This window comes from Bos taurus, chromosome 6 (assembly GCF_002263795.3).
Source record: "Bos taurus isolate L1 Dominette 01449 registration number 42190680 breed Hereford chromosome 6, ARS-UCD2.0, whole genome shotgun sequence".
Taxonomy (NCBI): domain Eukaryota; kingdom Metazoa; phylum Chordata; class Mammalia; order Artiodactyla; family Bovidae; genus Bos; species Bos taurus.
The window spans coordinates 72,069,773-72,083,819 of NC_037333.1; the positions used below are offsets into that span (position 1 = coordinate 72,069,773).

The window sequence follows — 14,047 nt, forward strand, 5'->3', positions numbered from 1 at the left end:
TAAGATCCCATGTGCCACGTGGCATCACCAAGAAAAAAAAATAGAAAAGAGTCATACCTTTTTTATAAACTACGTTCCTGAAAAGTTTTTAAACTGATTTCAATTCACAATGTAATAGATGAGCTCTCCAAAGAAGTTTCAGCAGAAAGTTTCATAAAGCAAGGTGCTGGCAGGGCCAGGGTTAGAGTGAAGTAATGAAGAGGTGGCCCCAAAACTCAGCAATCAAAATCAATAATACGTTAATGCAATATTCTAACAAATCAAAATTAATGCAAAAAATCCATGATGGACAAAATTGGCAAAATTTTAAATGAAGACAGGTCCTGTCTATGACTTTTTTTCCCAGCAAGTTAAAAAGATTTCTTACCACTTCAGGTTTCATATGAAGTCCAGAACACAGGGCTTGTCAAGGGCAATTACATTGTGTCCATGACGCTTTCTTCTCTGAGGTTTCAAGCACCTGCAACTGCTTCAAGTGGAGATAAGATTACTTCTCTGATTGAAAGACAGAGAAAAATGTTCAGGTATCAACTCCCATGATACCCTCACCACTCACTACTTTGATAAAAGTGACCCCATTCTTTTGTCTCCACTGAATGCAAATACCTTAACGACTGTTTATGTATTCAATGACGGTGTCTATGCATTTATCACATGTTCTTAGTATGTCTACCTGTGTTGCTGGATTAATTTGAAAGCCCCCCTGGGATAGACTTTCAACTGAAGTCTACAGTGGACAGTTAGACATATAGCCTGGACGACAGTGATGATGATTAGCAACACGCTAGTAACCACCAGTAATAGAGTAGAATTGTTTCATGAAACCTACATGAGGACCACTATGTGATGAGCAGTGCAGAGACCCAGGTGGGTGCAGAAGCAGAAAATAAAATAGGTTTTAAATCCACTTTGACCATATGTGGGAGCCTGGGCTGACATTCTCAAGAAAGTACTACTGGTATTTACTTTTTTCTTTGTTTCCTTTTGCCCAGTGGGTAGAAAGTCCTCTCCCTGGGCAGAGACCTATTGTGCAATGATGAATGGAAGGGTGGTGTGCTGGGCATTTTCCATTCTTTTCTACCAGACGCACTTTCTGTCCCACTCTGTGCTTTAGTTCGGTAGTCTTTATGAACTTTATCCACAGGTATCCCTGGTGCTCTGTCTTCGAGTTGGGTTCGGAGAATGGAAGGCAGCAGCACAAGATAGAGGAGGGAGAAGAGAAAAGTTCAGGTGTTTAGTCCCCTGGCTCTCTTCTTGCTGGGCTTCAGATGGGCTGCATTTCTCTACTGAAGGACACTGTGCAGTCCCTCTTCTCAGTTTTCTCTCTGAGTTTTGTAACTACTCCCTCCCCCTATCTCTTTAGACCTGGGATGGGGGTGAGCTAGCCCTGAAAGGTAGCAGCATCCCTTGTTGGTTTTCTTCACCCTACCCACACCTTTTTAAACAGTCTTATATTAAACCCCCTTCCTCCACTGATCTTTGTTGGTATGGCCTCTGTCAGTGGCAGGACACCGACTGATGCAAGTCATAGGTGTCTATCACCCAGCAGAGGTGGGACACAGTCCAGGCCTCAGGACCCTCAGCTCTGGCAGTGGCCTTTCCCCTTAGAGAATAAAGCAGCCCTACCTGGCATCTCCTGGTTTTAGATCCTGTGCATAGTCAAGTGTACCTGTGAATCAGTGAGCTGTTGGAAGATTAAAGAACAGAGAATCCCCATTAGCATCATCTCTACATCCTTGAATTTAAAATACTTATTCAAGAATGAGAAGCTTAACCCGATTCCCAAGAATGATGTCCAGTCACCTGCCGGTGACAGGGGAAAGCCCTTAGTCAGCAACAGTAAATACAGCTCCAGCAACTGTGCCGCTAGTACGCTTTCTGCCATGTTCCAAAGTTGACGTTCCAAGTCCCAGACAAGATGCTCTGTATCTACACAGCTGTGAAGATGACAAGTGATACCAAAGGATCAGGGGACTATTCTGTGCTCACTGAGGTACCATCTGTGCCCTCCTGCATGTTTAACTTGATGCTTCATACCTAATGGCTCCCAGGACATCCCCAAACGTCTTTTGTACCACTTCTCTCTCCAGGTATGCCTCAACAAGGAAGCATTGTAGCCCTGATGACTTGGGCAGGTAACTTAGCACTCTAAGGAAAATCAACCTTAGGATGAAACTAAGGGCAATGGACTGAAGGAGTGGAAAGAGCCTGAATTCTTGAGGATGTCATCCACCCTGGACTGGAGCCCATCCTTACTCATGACTTATGCTACAGTGATGCAGTGACATCCGTTATGGTTTCATCAATTTAGTTAGAGTGTTCTTTCAGTCAAAAGCTATATAACTCAAGAACATTTACAAAAAGTTCACAGCTAACATCATATTGATTTATTTACTTTTAATTATTTCTGGCTGCACTGGGTCTTCCTTGTTGCAAGCAGCCTTTCTCTAGTTGCAATGCATGGGCTTCACCTTGTCGTGGCGTCTCTTGTTGAGGCTTTGGGGCTCTAGCGCTTGGGCTCAGCACCTGTGGTGCACGGACTCAATTGTTCTGCAGTATATGGGATCCTCCCAGACCAGGGACTGAACCCATGTCCCATGCATGGCAAGGCAGATTCTTAACAACTGGACTACCAGGGAAGCCCAACATCACATTTAATGAGGAAAGCTTTCCCTCTACGATCAGGAACAAGGATGTTTAGTTTCACTACTTCTATTTAGTGCAACATGTATACACACAAATAGTACTGTTAACATCTCCCTTGCCATAACTAAGACCCAACACAACCAAATAAATAAATATATATTTAAAAAATCCCTGTCTCAAAATGCTCCTTGTGTGGGTGCTGCAATGCACCCCCTGAGTCTCCTTCTGGAATGAAGGACTTGCCCCTGGTGCTGGAAATGTGACCAAAAGACAGCTCTCAGCTGTCAGCCAAAGAGGACTGCCTCTCAGGATAAAAATTGCCTCGCTAAGCCAATCTCTTTCCAGAAGTAGGCCACATACAATAACTGATCAACAAAGGGGCATAAAATCCCATCCCCTGACTCAGACTTGGGGCACCTCTGCAGAACCGTTTCGGACTGAACCTACCTGTGGGGTTGGTTAAAGCCCTTTGTTGGGTCTGCAGCATAACTCAGCTTCTCCCTTTGTCCAGCCCTGCTTCCTCTTCTTCCCTTTCAAGGGTGATGGTTTCAAGAGCACTGTGATGCCCTACCCAAACACATACACACACACACACACACACACACACACACACTTAAATATGATGCTCTTCATCCTTGTTGCAAAACGTCAAGGGCAGGGCTTCCCTGATGGCTTAGTGGTAAAGAATCTGCCTGCCAGTGCAGAAGACATGGGTTTGATCCTTGGTGTGGGAAGATCCCACATGCCTTGGAGCAACTAAGCCCCTTGACCACAATGCCGAATCTGTGCTCTAGAGCCCAGGAGCTGCAACTACATAGCCCAACTACTGAAGACCATGCACTTAGAGCCCGTATGCCACAAGAGAAGTCACTGCAATGAGGGGCCTGTACACCACAGCAACAAAGACCCAGCACAGCCAAAATAAATTAATTAATTAATTTTAAAAGAAGCATTAAGGGGTGGGGACCTGGGGCTCTAGATTCCTAAGTCAGTAAGACCTATGTTCTTCTTATAGGATTGGCTTTCAGTAATTCACAAGTGTGAGCCATATACACACTGGTTTCTTTACAAATGAATACATTAAATTAAACAAATAAAATGTGCACACATACTAGAAAAAGGACATATTCAACAATTCTCCTCACCCAGGTTCTCATTTTCTTGGAGGGTACACTTTCCTTATTCTTTGGGAAAGAGTTCTTTCCTCATCTGTAAAAGGAAACAAATAACCTCTTCAAACAGTTGAAGATTCAATGAGTGAGTGTATGTGCCCAGCATGCTGTGAGTGCTACGCCAGAACAGCAAAGAAATGAGAGTACTTCTGAAGAGTAGGTCCCTTTGTTATCCCAGGACTCTCAGACTTAATGGTTAAGGTTCTGCAGTTTCTCTCTGTGGGAGGAGGGTTGTCACTTCGGTCATCTTCACTTGAAACATTTACCTGCATGTGTGGGAGAGGCTCTTTCCTATAAATTTGCCTCATAAGAATGTATATTACGTTCCCCACGGGACCCACGGCAACATCATCACAGAGGTATGTGCCTTATGAATCTTGAAAGGGGTGATTGCGGTACATGATGTTTCTTAGGCATATTTGTCCATGAAATCCACCCTCTCCCTTGATTTCTGAGTCATACCTAGCAACTAAATAGTTTCTAGTAGAACACATTTCTGGAAACTCTTATCTCTTCCATCTGATTCTATTAATTTAGGAGAATATTTTCCCCAAATAACAGTGGGCTAGCCGCTACATAGAGTTTGCTGAACTCCAGTTTGCAGTCATGACACTAATTGGTAGTCACAGCTACTCTTTGTTGAGCACCTAACTTTGTCCTGAGAGCTTTACAGGCATCATTTCTTTCAACTCTCTCAATAGTCATTTCAGAGATGGCTCTGGAAGCCCTGATGTAGAGATGAGAAAACTGAGGAGCAAGAAGGTTAAACAGCTTGTCACATGGCAAGTAGTGAAGTCAAGATTCAAATGTAGGTCTATCTGACTCAAAAGCCCATAAATTTCAAGTTCTGGTTTGAACTATATGTAGTGGTGTAGAGGTAGCATCTCTCTTCTTCTCTTCATTGAAATCAGCTAAAAGCAACTGAGATAGAGAAACACACAAAATTCCTTTTCTCTGAAATGTTAATATGTCTCACTATGATTATATTTTTTCTTTTCCCTGTTTCTTCTGATTTTTGCTTTATGTATCTTTGTTTCTTTGTTGTTTGGTGTCTAATGGCTTATGATGTCTATCTTCTTTGTGAATTGTACCTTTTATCATTAAAAATTCATCTTTGTTTCATTTAAAAATAAATAAATAAATTTAATTTAAAAATTCTTTTTCTTAGAAAGTAGAAGATACATAAAACCTCAGGTCCCCAGTTAGTTGAAAGGGCTGCCAAAACCACTGAAGACCAAGGGGACATGTGGGAACAAGAAGAGAAAAAGACCTATAGTTAGGGGACAGAGTGGCTGTGTATCTCAGAAGGAGCTGGATGCCCTTCTCTAAATCAAGGAGTAAAACCTAACCCTCTTGTTTGCAATTTTGGGGCAAACATGTCTGATGGTACCAAGAATTTCCCTGCACCCTATTTGGTATCAAAATGAGCTTTCCAAAGAACAGAGACTAGCCACATTTTCGAGAAGCTCTGTCTCTGTGGCAGCAGAGAAGAGTCTTTGAGTCATTAAAACTTCACAGCTGCTCATCTTTGCGTAGGAGAAGCAAAAGCTAAACAAACTACTTAAAACCCCAAATCAAGAAAAATTCCAGCTAGCCTGACCCTTCTCCTTCACAAACCTTCTGCAAATAGCTCATCAAGGAAAAATTCATATTCTGCAAGGATGAATAACATTAAAAAAAAAAAAACCTAGCACAGAAACCTATTCAAAAATACTATAAGAGAAAAAAAAAAAGGTAGAAAAGAGCAGGAAACCAGACAGGAGGCAAAGAATACACCTTGTATGTCACTATGAAAGAGATAATAGTTGTGATCAAATATTTCATCATGAATATTTCAAACTTAATGAAGCAATTGCCTGTATGAAACCAGAACACAAAGCAAACAGTGCTAAAGATCAGGAAGGAAACAGTTAGACTGATGGAATGAAATGAACTGGCAGAGTTCAGTTGTCAGCACAAGCCCACAAACAAAGCTCACCCATTTTTCTACATGCAGCACTACTAGAGCACAAAAAAGGATGATGATAGCAAATGGAAACAGGGGAGTTTTCTCCTGTGACCAGAGCATGACTGGGGCTAGATGAGCTCACCAAAAGAAATCCAAGATGGTCTGCTATTGATTTCAGTTCAGTTTCAGGACTCTTGCTACAACTTTCATCAGATATGACCAATTCACGGAGCTGTAAGGTAGAAACAAGTAGATGGTGTCAAATCTCTCTTGGCTGTCATATTGTTGCATGGGGAATTTAGTTTAAAAGAATCATGCCAGGGAACTAGATCCCCCATGACGCAACTGAGTTCTCAAGCTACAACTAAGACCCAGCACAGCTAAATAAAAAATGAACATTTTTTAAAAAAAAGAGCTATAACTTAAAAAAAGGAAAAAATAAATTCACAGGACAAAAAAGTTGTAAAATTGTGTTTATTTCAAATGTTAGGACCAGTTTATATAGTTAAGGTTTGAGCTCAAAATAACATCACCTTCTATCCCCTTAGCAGTCTCAGTGTAAACCTGTAATTATGGTCCAGGTTCTCTTTCCTCTTTCCATGCTTAACTCCAAAGGTCATGGCCTTTCTCCATTATAGTGAGTCAGTTCAATTAAACAACCCGCTTATGAAAGAGCGTGTATGTGTGTGTGTGTGTTAAGTTGCTTCAGTCGTGTACAACTTTTTGTGACCCCATGGGCTGCCAGGCTCCTCTGTCCATGGGATTTTCCAGGCAAGAATACTGGAGTGGGTTGCCATTTCCTCATCCAGGGGATCTTCCCAATCCAGGGATCAAACACGCACTGGCAGGTGGGTTCTTTACCACTACCACCAACTGGGACACTATATTACATTAAATTTCTGCAAGTATGAAAAAGAAAGATAAGAAACACATACCTATGCATATATTGAAAATATTGAGCTAGACATATAGAACTGGAATGACAGGTAAATGTACTAGAATGAGGCATATTTAGATTTAAATTAAAATTTTGTTCTAATATAAATTTACATGGCATTTGGTATAAGACAAGTCCATTTTGGCCAATGCCTAGGGGAATTACTGAGGCAATTGTTACACTGTGTGACCATGTTATCTAAAGTATGTCCTTGCAACAGAGATCAAGAAGATAGTATTTTATCTCCACTAACCCAATGGCCAATTCCTAATTATCCAAAAGCAATATCCAGCAATTTTCCAAAAATAATATATGTTGCTAACAAGTGATCTTGTGTTTTACAAAGGGTTTCCCAGGTGGCACTAGTGGTAAAGAATTGGCCTGCCAATGCAGGAGATGCAAGAAACATGGGTTGGATCCCTGGGTGGGGAAGATCCCCTGGAGAAGGAAATGGCAACCCACTCCAGTACTCTTGCTTGGAAAATCCCATGGACAGAGGAGCTCGGTGGGCTACAGTCCATGGGGTCCCAAACAGTCAGAGACAACTAAGCAACAGCCTGCATGCATGGTCTTGTATCAGTTAGCTCCCTCTCATCATCCCCAAATCCATTATCTTCATCTTCAGAATGGCCTTCTCCTCCTGGCCCACAATTCACAAGGCCTATAAGAAGACAATTTGTATCTATTCATTCCATCATCCATTCATTTAATAAATGCTCAGTAAGTACTTGGGCTTCCCAAGTGGCTCAGTGGTAAAGAATTTGCCTGCCAGTGCAGGAGACACAAGAAACGCGGGTTTGATCCCCGGATTGGTAAGAGACCCTGGAGTAGGAAATGGCAACTCACTTCAGTATTCTTGCCTGGGAATTTTCATGGACAGAGGAGCATGGTGGGCTACAGTCCCTGGAGTTGCAAAGAGTAGGACACAACTGAGAATATACACAATGAGTACTTACTATAAGGTAGATATCCTTCAAAACACTCAAAACCGGGTAAAAAAACCTTAATTCTAGCTGCCTGTCACTGCTGCAACAATTACAGAACATTTTATGTTTCACAAAGTGTCTTCAAATTACTTCTTTTGCTCTGTGAAATTTGTCACCAAACACTTCAACCTCTCAAAATGAGGCTAATTCCACCTGCCCATCTCTAGGTTCACAGGATTTTTTCCCCTCTAACATCAGTACCATTTAATGAGAGTTACCGAGGCCCTGAATTTTACTAAACATAAAGAATAATAGTGATAGCTCTACACAGAAAGGCCTAAAAGAAATTTCTTATCGATAAGTGGTTGCAAATGTAGGTGATGATGCCATTGTAAAATCACTATTTATAAATAATACAATGCACTTGAAAACTAAGTGCATCTCTGAATAGCATATGACGCAAACTGACATAGAGAAATAAATGACCAGTGACTTATGATAATAAGTGCTTTATAAATACCTACTTACATCGTATTAAACTTGGGTAGAAAATGGGGTTGGGGGAAGCTCTACTTACATGTATCTCTCTTTCTCTTGTTCCTGAATATTTCTCAGGCTTGTCCTTACAAGGTAGGCATTTGATTTTAAACTCCATGTGTTAGAACAATGGCCAAATTTTCTTAGATGGACCTGACACATTATTGAATAAACTCAAGTAAATGATAATACTAAACACTTTATTAAAAGCAAGAAGAACATTTTGAACATGTAGCAACATTTTCTAAAAATAGATGATTCCTAGAAGCTTAAGGCTAAAAAACAAAACTATTCAAATGATAGTGTGAATTTCTCAGATTTTAAATGTAGACATTAGCATTATATTTGCTAAAATTTTATCGTTTGGTTTAATATGAAAAAATAATTTGAACACATTTGATATGGGTGGCTGAATGATAGTGGTCATTTGAAACTTGTTTCTCAGAGGCCATATCTAGAGGTCAAGAAATTTAAGATCTAGTTTTGTTTTTCAGTACAGAGTGAAGGTAACAAATGTTGAAAGCTATTAATTTTACAGATGATGAAAATATAATGAGAAAGAAAAATGAGAATACTCTGTTTCCTTATGACTTTAAAGAATCCTATAGACATAACTTCATTCATCTAAGAAAACAACCCCACTAATTACATTATATGTAATTATATTATTATATATAATAAGCTAATTTCATAGTTGCCTACTTTATAGAAAGAGAATTCAGGCCTTGGGAGAAGAGCTGGGCAAAAGTGGAAAAACAAGAAAGAATTCCCTAGATCTTCCAGCTCTTTGGCCCAGAGTAACCCTCCTTGTAATGAGTAACAGAGATGCATTTTCCTTTTGATCTAACTGATCCGGTGGATTGTGAACCCCTCCGTGGTGGGAATGTATCCTCTTCATTTCCCTGGTTTCCATGTCACCTCTCACTCACCTCAATTCTCTTCCTATCTCTCCAGTCACTTTTCAGTCTTTTGTAGGTTTGTCTTCTACTATGTACCTCCTACAGCTTGCAGCTATCGGTCCTTCCTTGGCCCTTTTTCCTTTTTGATGCTATTCATTCTCCCTGGGTAAATTTTCTTTCCCAGGTCTTCAACTGCCAACCATATGCAGATGGGTTTCAGCTTAAATTTCCAATACCAGCTTCTCCTAACTTCCAAGCCGATGTGTCCAACTGACTAGTGAATGTTTCCTGGAGTTCAGCATATTCAAAGCTAAGATCCTCGCGTTCCCCTGAAGAAGGGGAAATGAAAATGCTCTTCATTTCTCCCAGTCTCAATGGATGTCACACATCTACTCAAACACTGAAACCAGAGAACTAGGGATCATCCAAGATTCCCTTTTTCCAACAGCACGTGTATGCTAAGTGACCCTATGGACCGTAGCCTCCTGGGCTCCTCTGTCCATGGGATTCTCCAGGCAAGAATACTGCAGTGCCACCTGGGAAGCCTTTCTCCCACAGACCCTGCATCAAACAATCAAGTCCTGATCACCAGCTCTTGAAATCTTTCTCAGACTTAACTTTTCTGTCTGTTCTTTTTTTTTTAATATAAATTTATTTATTTTAATTGGAGGCTAATTACTTTACAATTCCCTGTCTGTTCCTATAGTTTCTGCCCTTTTTCCCCCAGATTTTCATCATTTCTCTCTTGGATGAACACTATCCTCCTTTACTGGTCTCCCTGACTTCAGACCCAGCTCCTGCCCAACTCTCACCATGTACTACAGTGTCTCCAAAGCAGCTCTAGATATTAATTCTCTGCTAACTTTCAATGGATCTTCATCTAGGACAACATAACAGAGTCCATCTCTATCTAAATCTCCTTGTCTTATACCAACTTCATACTTTCATAAATCCTTCCTTGCTGTATTTGATGCTCTAAGAGCACCAAACTCTTTGTAACTCCTCAAACATGCCTTTGCATGTTCTTTTCTCTCTGCCCCATCCCGATGTGTAGCTGACAATGCCCACACGCCCTTCGTGTCCTGGTTCAAGCATTCCCTCCTCTGTGAAAGGCTTCCCTGACTCTCCAAGGCAGATTTTATCCTTCCTTCTACAATTAAGAGGTGAATAGGAGAAGAGAGTAACAGGTACTTGGAGATTGGGATAGGGACTCTATGCATAGAGAAAAAAAAAATAGAGAAGCCTAGGATGCAGATTCTTTGTGGGATTTGCCTCGGACCTACTGTACTTGTGCATGAGTAGGATTCAGTTCTGGACCTGAGAAGGCTGTGACAAGAGGATAGAGATGTTTTCCCCTCCCCCACTTCCTCACAGTAGTCATTGACACTATGGGAATTATCCTGGCCTGCTTGGCAGCAGTTTTCTGTCTAGGATTATTTGGTGCTTTTCTAAGTAAGAAGAGAGCTGAATTGGACAACAATAGAAGTAAACCCTGGGGCATGTGCCAACTCACCAAATTGCTTCCTGGCCTTGTGATGCAGAGGACTATGTAATTATGAGACTGTCATACACATATATGTTGGTTTGAAGAAATTAGACACAGACACCCAATTGCCAACAGCAATGAGAAGAGACAGACTTGTTGGAACCGAGTGAATGGTGTGGTTTCCAAAGAAACTTGGAGGCTTGGGTTTTCTGATGAGAAGATACTGCTGAATTAAATCTAATTACCACAGGAAGTAGCCCCCACTTTTCAAAGCAAAGAGCTAGTAATGGTGCTGTCAAGGTTATGAAGGTGTGTCCCAAGATTTCCTAAAAAGATTGACTGCCAGAGCAGCCCATCGTTCTCCTATTTCATTGGGTCTTCTCAAATGGGGTGAAGAAGATCTATTTCTCTCCAAATTCACCTCAGTTGTGCTTCTGTCCTAGTTATTGAGCAAGTGATGTACCCCTTGCTGTAGCTTAGAAACAATGCTACAGTCATTGATTGTAACTTTGGTGTTTTTGGAAACTTAGCACCTCTTCCCCCTTCTTGCCAATGGCTCTGTCAATTTCTCAGCCTAACTAGGATCATGGCATCCGGTCCCATCACTTCATGGCAAATAGATGGAGAAAAAGTGGAAACAGTGGCAGATTTTATTATCTTGGACTCCAAAATCCCTGCAGATCATGACTGCAGCCATGTAATTCAAAGACACCTGCTCCTTGGAAGAGAAGCTATGAAAAACCTGCACAGCGTATTAAAAAGCAGAGACATGTGTTTTATGAAAGGAGAGAGGGTTAGCACTCCTCTTGACAAGGATGGAAGAGGTTCTCAGGCCTGACAACATGCATACGATTAAGGCATTGCCTACCTACTTTGTGGCATCTAACCAAATTTTTTTGTGCTTTCCAAAGTAGGGGGATTTTAAAGGATGATTTATCTTCTGAAAAATAAACATTAAATTTGAAAAAAAATTTTTTTTAATTAAAGACCACTTTGCCAACAAAGGCCTGTATAGTCAAAGCTATGGTTTTTCCAGTATTCATGTACGGATGTGAGAGCTGGACCATAAAGAAGGCTGAACACCAAAAAATTGATGCTGGAGAAGACTCTTTAGAGTCCCTTGGACAGCAAGATCAAACCAGTCAACCCTAAAGGAAATCAGTCTTGAATATTCATTGGAAGGACTGATGCTGAAGCTGAAGCTCCAATACTTTGGCCACCTGATACCAAGAGCCAACTCACTGGAAAAGACCCTGATGCTGGGAAAGATTGAGGGCAGCAGGAGAAGGGGAAGACAGAGGATGAGATGGTTGGATGGCATTATCGACTCAATGGACACGAGTTTGAGCAAATTCTGGGAGATGGTAAAGAACAGGGAAGCCTGGTGTGCTACAGTCCAGGGGGTCGAAAAGAGTCAGACATGACTTAGCGACTGAACAACAAAGTTTTTGCCAAGAGCCAAGGAAATGCTTGTTGACGCTATATCAAGAAAACAAGGCAATCACTTGTTCATCTCAGTATAGGGCTGGTGGTGGTTTAGTTTTTAAGTGACTCCTGTGACACCATGGACTGTGGCCCACCAGGCTCCTCTGTTCATGGGATTTCCCAGGCAAGAATACCAGAGCATTCTTGGGTTGCCATTTCCTTCTGCACAGTATAGCGTTAGCAGGACCTTAGTGCTAAAGCTTGAAATGTAATGGGTACGTAGACGCCCAGGGACTTCTCTTGCAGGTTTCACGAGGGGAGAAAAAAATGGGGAGGTGAAATGTCCCTTCTCTATGCTCGAGAGATAATTGCAGGTACAAGAATAAATAGGTGTGTAAGAATAAATCCACACTAATGTCTAGACAGAAAAAAGTATTGAAAAGAAATCAAGAGAAATTTGCCTTGCTGGGATTAGCATCTTAGAACCAGAATAATGAAAACATCAGCAATTGCTCCCAAAGATCACTGTATTAGTCAAAGTTCTCCAGAGACAGAATAAATAAGATAGAGGTAAAGACAGAGTCAGAGCCAGAGATAGAGGCAGAGGTACAGGTAGATTCGTGGAGATTTCTTGTGAGAGATTGGCTCATGTGAATGAAGGCTAAAAATGCTGAGAAGATTTGCTGTCTGTAAGCTGGAGACCCAGGAAAGCTAGCAGCATAATTTAGTGATATTCCCCAAAACACCGAAGTCACAATCAATGACTGTTCATTTGTTTCTAAGCTACAGCAAGGGGTACATCACTTGTTCAATAACTGGGACTGAAGCTCAGTTGAGACGAACTTGGAGAGAGTTTTTCTTGTTATTTATTTTTTAGTTTAGCACTTTGAAGTGTTTCCTTCTTCACTTGGGTTTATATGGTGAATACAAAATATTCATCAAAAATTCGTTATCTTTAAATTTGGATTTACTTGACAAACATTTTCATTGAAAAATAACACTGGGGATATTTTTCAAGTGATGGCAAGGAAGAAAATGATGTGAAGGAAACCCTCTTCCCCCTTACTTGTAGTTCATATTCACAAGGTGTCTATCGCTACCCATTTCCTACACTTCCCTTGTTTTTACAGTTATCCCAAGATGAGGTGGCCATAGTCCCTCTAGGGTGACAGCACATTTATAGGGAATCTCCCTTGCGGTTACTTTGTATTATCACAGTTCCTAAGGAAGTAGATGCAGACGAGATGGAGCTGAGCCAGCTTCCTCTCTCCAGCCTTCCTGTTTCCTTGCCTCCGTCCCTGCATCAGGGCCCCCAGAGAGCAAGCAATCTCTGCCACAGGTGACAGAGGCAGCTGGATGTCTACCCACAGCCATTTCCCCTGCTTCCCCACTGGTGAACATTTGTCTTACTGCAAACATCAGTATGGTCAGTTCAGTAAGGGTGGTCGATTACTTTTCCCAGCCTCTCAGGTTTTCAGAAGCAAGTGGTTCTGGCTGACGAGTTGGGAGCAGAAGTTGTTGAGCAGGATATCTGCAAAGCTGCTCAAAAGTGGGAAACAGGGACTTCCCAGGTGGTCCAATGGCTAAAACTCTGCGCTCCCAGAGCAGGGGGCCCAAGTTAGATCTCCCGTCAGGGGACTAGATCCCACATGCGGCAACTAAAAAAGATTCCACATGCTGGAACTAAGACCCAGTTCAATCAAATGAATAAATAAATAAACAAGGGGGAAGAAGCTTAACTGGGTCCCCTTTCTCGCTTATGTATTTTAAGCACAAACACACAACACTCCATCTAGTACAAGGAGGTATGTATATTCAACAGAATATCCATCACATAGGAGTGGAATGCCTGCAGGGGGCAGGCAGTCGGATGAGTGGCTGGTGTGAATGGAGGGAAGCAAATTTTACAAAAGAGGAGGGCTCTGTACAGTCTGCCCATGAGAAGGCGTTCTGAGATCCGTGTTTATTCACCTTAACTCTGCACCTGATGTCTCAAAGGAAAGAGATTGGGGGTGGGGTGGGGTGGGGAGGGGAGAGGAGAAAGATAAAGGAAAACAGTGCAGAGAGTGAT

General features: G+C 41.6%; 1 non-coding gene across 1 annotated transcript; it reads left to right on the plus strand.

Moving 5' to 3' along the window:
- Positions 1-11,322: 11,322 nt before the first annotated feature.
- Positions 11,323-11,449, plus strand: LOC112447194 (U6atac minor spliceosomal RNA). Its single transcript, XR_003035300.1, has one exon. It is a non-coding gene; the product is annotated as a U6atac minor spliceosomal RNA (small nuclear RNA).
- Positions 11,450-14,047: the final 2,598 nt, after the last annotated feature.